The sequence below is a fragment of the Micromys minutus genome (assembly GCF_963924665.1).
Source record: "Micromys minutus genome assembly, chromosome: 19".
Classification (NCBI taxonomy): Eukaryota; Metazoa; Chordata; class Mammalia; order Rodentia; family Muridae; genus Micromys; species Micromys minutus.
In genome coordinates, this window is record NC_137954.1 from 42,079,220 (window position 1) to 42,087,033 (window position 7,814).

A 7,814-nucleotide genomic window follows, 5' to 3' on the forward strand; every position below is an offset into this window, starting at 1 on the left:
TTCCTCTTAGTACTGCTTTTATTGCATTCCATGGGTTTGGGTATGTTGTGGTTTCATTTTTATTAAATTCTAAAGAATCTCTAATTTCTTTCTTTATTTCTTCTTTGACCATATTAGTATTGAGTAGAGTATTGTTCAGCTTCCTGTGTATGTGAGCTTTTTGTTGTCTTTGTTGTTATTAAAGGCCAGCCTTAGTCCATGTGATTTGATAGGATGCATGGGAGTATTTCAATCTTCTTATATCTGTTGAGACTTCTTTTGTGACTGAATATATAGTCAATTTTGGAAAAGGTGCCATGAGTTGCTTGAAGAAGGTGTATTCTTTGATTTAGGATGAAATATTCTGTAGATGTCTGTTAATTCCAATTGGTTCATAACTTCTCCTAGTTTCACTGAGTCTCTGTTTACTTTCTGCTTCCATGATCTGTCCATTGATGAGAGTAGGGTGTTGAAGTCTCCCACTATTATTGTGTGTGGTGCAACATATGTTTTGAGCTTTAGTAGGGTTTATTTCATAAATATGTATGCTCTTGTATTTGGAGCATAGAAGTTCAGGATTGAGAATTAATCTTGATAGATTTTTCTGTAATGAGTAAAAAGTTTCCTTCCTTATCAATTTAATAACTTTGGGTGAAAATCTATTTTATTCAATATTAGAATGGCTACTGCAGCTTGTTTCTTGTGGTTGTTTACTTGGAAGGTTTTTTCTCAACCTTTTACTCTGAGGTAGTTTCTGTCTTTGTCTCTGACATGAGTTTCCTGTATGCAACAAAATACTGTATCCTGTTTACACATCCAGTCTGATAGTTTATGTCTCTTCATTCGGAAATTGAATCCATTGATGTTAAGAGATATTATAAATAGTGATTGTTGCTTCCTGTTATTTTTATTGTTAGAGGTAGATTTTTTCCCGTTATTTTCATTGTTAGAGTTAGAATGTCTGTGTTTCTTCTTTTGGTTTTCTTGCATAGCTATTTTCTTGCTTTTTATAGGATGTAGTTTTTTTTTCTTGTGCTGGGTTTTCCATCTATTATCATTTTTAGGACTTGATTTGTTGTCAGACATTGTGTAAATTTATTTTTGTCCTGGAATATCTTGGTCTCTCCATGTATTATAATTGAGAGTTTTGTTAGATATAGTAATCTGGGCTGGCATTTTTGTTGCCTTAGATTCTGTATGATGTCTGTCCAGGAGCTTCTATTTTTTTCTAGTCTCTGTTGAGATGTCTGGTGTAATTCTGATTGGTCTCCCTTTATATGTTACATATCCTTTTCCCCTTACTGATTTTAGTATTCCTTTTTTGTTTGAACATTTGGTGTTTTGACTATTATGTGTCGGGAAGCAATTCTTTTCTGGTCCAATCTATTTGGAGTTCTGTAAGTTTCTTTTATGCTCATGGTTATCTTGTTCTTAAGGGTAGGGAAGTTTTCTTCTATGATTTTTTGAAGATATTTACTATGTTTTTTAGTTGATACTTTTCTTCCTTTGCTATACCCATTATTCTTAGATTTGGTCTTCTCATTGTGTCCTGGATCTCCTGGACATTTTGGGTTAGGATCTTTTTAGTTTTCCCATCTTCTTTGACTCTTTTGTCTAGGTTTTCTATTTGTTTTTGGCCCCTAACATCCTCTCTTCTATCCCTTGTAGTCTGTTGCTAGTGCTTGCATGTGTGATTCCTGATTTCTTTTTTAGGTATTCTATTTCCACTGTTGTCTCTTTTTATGTTTTATTTATTGTTTCTATTTCTAGTTTCAATTCCACCATCTGTTTGGTTCTGTTTTTCTGTAGTTCTTTGAGTGATTTCTCCTGGTTCTCCTGTAATTGTTTAAGGGAGTTTTTCACATGCTTCTCCAAGATCTCCATCATTATCATGATTTCAAGTCTAAGTCTTGTTTTTCTGGTGTGTTTAGAAATCTACTACTTGCTGTGGTGGGAGAGCTGGCTTATGATGTTGCCAGATTGTCTTGGTTTTCATTGCTTACGTTCTTTCATTTTCCTCTTGCCATCTTGTTATCTGTGATTATAGGTGATATTTTTGTCAGTGACTGGCACCTGTGTGTCTTGTGGATCTGAGGGCACGGTGGGCTCAGGATGAAAATTGCTTCTGAGTGTTTAGCTTTTTGTGGGCAAGCAGTGAGTTCTGATGGCAGAGACTCAGTTCTGTCTTTGTGGGCTCAGGTTTGGGAGCTCTTGTGAACCTGTTCTGAGAGCTCAGCCCTCTGCCCACAGGTTCTGAGTCCTACTGGAAGAGACCTGGCTCTTTCTCTAGGCCAAAAAGGACCCTTTTCCAGAGAGTATAGCAAAGCACCTTCTTCTCTCTGAGAACTCACACCATGACATCACCATGCCTGTGCCCCAGGTTCTCTGCTGGTCCAGGCATAAAAGATCCTATGCATCTGGTCTGCATGCACAGCCTTTCAGGGCAGATCCTGAATCCTGCTGACAGAGGCCCGGTCCTCACTGTGTGCCAGAAATGACACTTTTCCACAAGCACAACAAAGCACTCTCTGTGCTCTGAGAACTCATGGTGTGACCTCACCAGGCTTGTGCCCCAGGCTCTCTGCTGTTCCAGGTGTAAAAAGGTCTATCTAGTTTTAAGTTCTTGGCCATATGAGCAGTATTAGGCATTGGTTCTATCTTTTGGTATAGGCTTTAAGTGCAATCAGATAGAATTTGGTTACCCCTATATTTTTTTGTGACAATTATTGCTCCAGTATATCCTGTAAGCAGGTCACCACTGCAGATTGGAGAGCTTTTGGCTTGGTTGGATTTTACCTTTCTCCTCTGGTAGCATGCAGAGTATTTTAAAGTGCTATGACCACTATTAAGTAGGAGTAAAGGCTTTTAGTTAGGCACTTCTCTATGTTTAATGATATATGTTGTCTCTAACTATAGGTGACTCTCAGTTCGTGAAGAGTAATCAATGACTTTGGCAACAGTCTAAGTTGTTTGAGATTTCCATGGAACCTCTTGGCTAACAGCTTAATTGATGTAACCCATTTCTGGCACTGTAGGTTTTCTTTGGTGGCAAGATATGTCTGGTTGAGGTATTGTCTCCCTGTCATTTGGTAACTCCATTTAGATTTCATTAATTAATATATATATAAATTAATATATATATATAAAAATTAATATATATATATATATATATATATATATATATATATATATATATATTAAGAAGCTTCTATAATAGTAAGCTTCCATGTGACCCTAGAGATAACTTTTAGTTTTAGCTGTCCCTTTATGGGTTTCCTCTTTTAACCTCTTTCCCTAGTCCTTTTTGTTTAATCCCCTTTTCTAGTCTCTACCCCCTGTCTCTCCAAAACTATGTGTTCTATTTTTCCTCCCACGGGGAATCCTTTCTATTTCCACAGTCTCTTACTCTATACTTAACCTCTATATTTATATCAGCATGCCAATTGAAGGCTTAAAAGGTAACATCAACTTATTAGCTAATGCATATCGTATTTGTTTTTTCAATCTAGGTTATTTCACTCTGGATGAAGTTTTCTAGTTCCATCTTACCTGACAACTTTATTTTTTTAATAGTTGAGGGATATTCCATTTTGTAAATGTACCATGTATTCTTTATCCATTCATCTGTTGATGGACAACTAAGTTATTTCTAGTTTCTAAGTATTATAAATGGAACAACAGTGAACAATTATGAACAAGTGTTGTAGGGTCCAGAGTTCTTAATATATGTTCCTGAGAGTGGTATTTCAGGGTCTTGAGGGAAATCCATCCCAATCTCTTTGAGGAACTGCTACATTGATTTCCATAGTGGCTGGACAAATTTACACTCCCACTAGCAATAGATAATGGTTCCTCTTATCCCACATTCTTACTAGCCTAAGCTGTTATTAATCTTGGCCTGTCTGACATGTGTAAGATAAAATCTTAAGTAGTTTTGATTTTTATTTCCCAGATGACTGGGATTGTTGAAAACTTTGACTGTTTCTCATCTACCTGTGTTTCATCTTTTGTAAATACTGTTTATGGCTGTACCCATTTTAAAATTGAGTTGTTTGATTTCTTGGGATTTAGTTTTTCTTTTTAGTTCTCTATATATTTTAGAGATTTTAGTTCTTTATATATTTAGAGTCGTCTATAGGAGGTATAGTTGGTAAACATCTTTTCCCATTTTGTATTCTTCCTTTTTCTCCAAAATGGAGATTTTTAAAATAGAGCAGCCTTTTAATTTCATGAAGTTGCATTTATTAATTGCTGTTCTTAGTGCCTGTGCTATTAATGTCCTCTTCAAAAATTCTTTTCTTGTGTCAATGAGTTCAAGGTTATTTTCCACTTTCTCTTCTATCAGAATCAGTGTGTCTTCCTTTATGTTGAAGTCCTTGATGTACTTGGAGTTGAGTTTTGGAGAGGATGATGAGTTTGGAACTATTTGCATTCTTCCATATGTAGTGTTCTAGTTTGACCATCATCATCTGCCGAATATGTTGTCTTTTCCCAGTGTGTATTTCTGGCATCTTTACCAAAAATCAGGTATCCATAGGTGTTTGGAATTTTGTTTGCATCTTCAGTTTGATTCCTTGATCAACTTGTGTGTTTTTGTGTAATGTCATGCCATGCTGTTTTTGTTGCTATAGCTCTGTAGAATAATTTGAATTTAAGGATGCTGATACCTCCAACAGTACTTTTCTTATCCTTGAATGTTTTAGGTATCCTGTTTGTGTGTGTGTGTGTGTGTGTGTGTGTATTTTCATATGATGCTGAATATATTTGTCTGATATATATATATATATATATCTCCCTTGATTCCCTGGTCTCTCTAAGACTTTAATCATAAAGAAGTGTCGGATTTTGTCAAAGGCCTTCTTTGCATTTAATGAGATGATACTTTGCTTTTTTCATTCAGTCTGTTTGTGTGTTGAATTATATCTATCACTTTGGATATGTTGAGCCATGCCCGAATCTTTATAATAAAGTCTATTTGATTGTGAGGTGTAATTTTTTTTTGGAGGGGGAATAATGTTTTTAATGTGTTCTTCTATTTGGTTTGCAAGTATTTTATTTAAAATATACATTTATGTCCTTAAGAAAAATTAGTCTTTTTTTTTGTTGCATCTTTATGTGGTTTAGGAATCAGGATAATATGACATCATGAAAAGACTTAGTCTTGGTTCTGCTTTTATATTCTGTGGAATAACTTAATAACTATCACCATTAAATTTTATTCAAAATTCTAGTTGAATTCTGTGTTGAATATATCTGGCTCTGGGTATTTTTTGATTGAGAGACTTTTAATTACTACTTATATATGACTATGGCCTACAGGTATGTTTACCTTCTGTATCTAGTTTTGCTTTAACTTTGGTACACTGTATATATCAAGAAAAATGTCCATTAAAATTTTACATTTCAGTAGAGTACAATCTTTTAAAGTATATATTAATGATTCTCTGGATAACCATGGTATTTATGGTTATGTTACCCCATAATCTCTAAATTTATTAATTCTGATCTTGTTTTTCCATCTTTTATTTTAACTTGACTGTCAGTCTTATAAATTTTATTTAAAAACCCTCTGTTTTTATTGATTCTTTGAATCTTTGGTTTTTTTTTTTCTTTTTTGGCTTGTTTCTCTTTTATTGACTTTAATCCCAAGTTTGATTATTTTCTGCTGTGTACTCCTTTTGCATGTTATTTCTTTTTGTTCTAAAACTTCAAGGTGTGTTGTTAAGCTGATACTATAATATCTATCCATTTTTTTTTCCTGTAGGCACTTAGTGCTTTGAACTTGCCCCTTAAAACTGTTTTCGTTGTGTTTTATAAGTTTGGGTATGCTGTGTATTCATTTACTTCTAGAATGTCTTTAATTTCTTTGTTTCTGTCCTTACCCATTTTTCATTTGGTAATGAGTTGTTTAGTTTTTATGTTATTAAACACACTGTTGCTTCTGGTGTTGTTGATATCCAGCTTTAATCCATGGGATTCAGATAGATACAGAATATTATATCATTTTTAAAAAAAATTTGGTGAGCTTCACTTTTGTCCAATATGTGATCTATTTTGGAGAAAGTTTCAGGAGCTTCTGGGAAGAAAGTATATATATATATATATATATATATATATATATTGTATTTGGGTTAAATGCTCTGCAAATATCTGATAGGTTCATTTGATTTATAACATCATTTAGTGCCCTCATGTTTCTATTTTGGTCTGGATGTCCTTTATATTGATGAGAACAGATTATTAAAGTCACCTATTTTTACCATGTGTGGGTCATTATATGATTTTTGTCTGTAGTAGTGTGTCTTTTATGACCTTGGGTGCCCTTGTGCTTTAGTGCACAAATTTATAGAATTACAATGTGTTCCTAATAGATTTTTTTTTATGAATATGTTGCATCTTTCTCTATTTTCCAAATACTTTAGGAGCTTTAGACTGATGTCTGTTTTTTTTCAGATATTAAAATGACTACACCTGTTTGCTTCTTATATCCTTTTGCCTTGTATATCTTTTTCCATTATTTTACCATGAGTTGATATCTATCCTTATTAGAACAGCATATTCCTTGGCTGCAGCAAAAATGTGGATCCTGTTCTATAATCGAACATGTTAATCTATGTCTTAGAATTGAGACCACTAATGTCCTGAGTATCAATGAGCATTATTTGCTGATTCCTGTCATTTTATTGTTATGGTGTGTGCTCCATCTCTTCTCTTTTTGACTTGCTAATCTTTGAATATTTAATCATTTTGTTTTCTTTGCTGTGGTTAATATCTTCAGATTGAAGATTTCCTTTAAGTGCCTTTTGTAGAGCTTGATTTGTAAACAGGTACTGTTTAAGTCGTTTTTTTTTTTTTTTTTTTTTTTTTTTCTACCTGAAGACCCAGTTATTCCACTTCTGGGCATTTACCCCAGAGACGCTCCAACATACAACAAAGATACATGCACCACAATGTTCATTGCAGCTCTATTTATAATAGACAGAAGCTGGAAAGAACCCAGATGTCCTTCAGTAGATGAATGGATACAAAAATTGTGGTACATTTGCACAATGGAGTCCTACTCAGCTATCAGAAACAATGGCTTAACGAAATTCTTAAGAAAATGGATGCATCTAGAGAATATCATCCTGAGTGAGATAACCCAGTCACAAAAGAACAGACATAATATGCAGTCACTGATAATGGGATACTAACCCCAGAAAGCTCTGAACACCCCAGAAACAACTCATAGACTGTGTAAAGATCAAGAAAAAAAGAAAAAAAGAATATATTTTAATTAAAATAGAACTGTATCACATCCTTTTTTTTCCTAAAGCACCTCCCAGTTTCTCTCCTATCCCCTCAAATTAATACCCTCTTTTCCTATATTATTGTTACATATATACATATGTGTATGTATATGTACCCACAAATACTTAATTACAACCTTTAAAAATGTGTTCGTATACTTCTACGCAAAAATGTACATTTACCTTTGTTTTTTAAAGTAAAATTTTTCAATAAAAAAAGCCTTTTTTTTTTTTTTTTTTAAATCATGGGATACTCATTTTTTCTTTAGCTACTGTGATTGAGGGTGAGTATAGTGGTGTGGCTTAGCATCTCCTGTTCTATAGAATTTGTAGAACCCCTTTGGCTTTATGAGTCTGTATTGAAAAATCAGCTGTTTGAATTGATCCTTGGGTATTCTGAGCTTTTGGACTAGTATCTGTTTATCAGTGAGTGCATACCTTGCGTGTTCTTTTGTGACTGGGTTACCTCACTCAGAATGATATTTCCTAGTTCCATGCATTTGCATAAGAATTTCATGAAGTCATTTTTTAAAAATAGCTGAATAG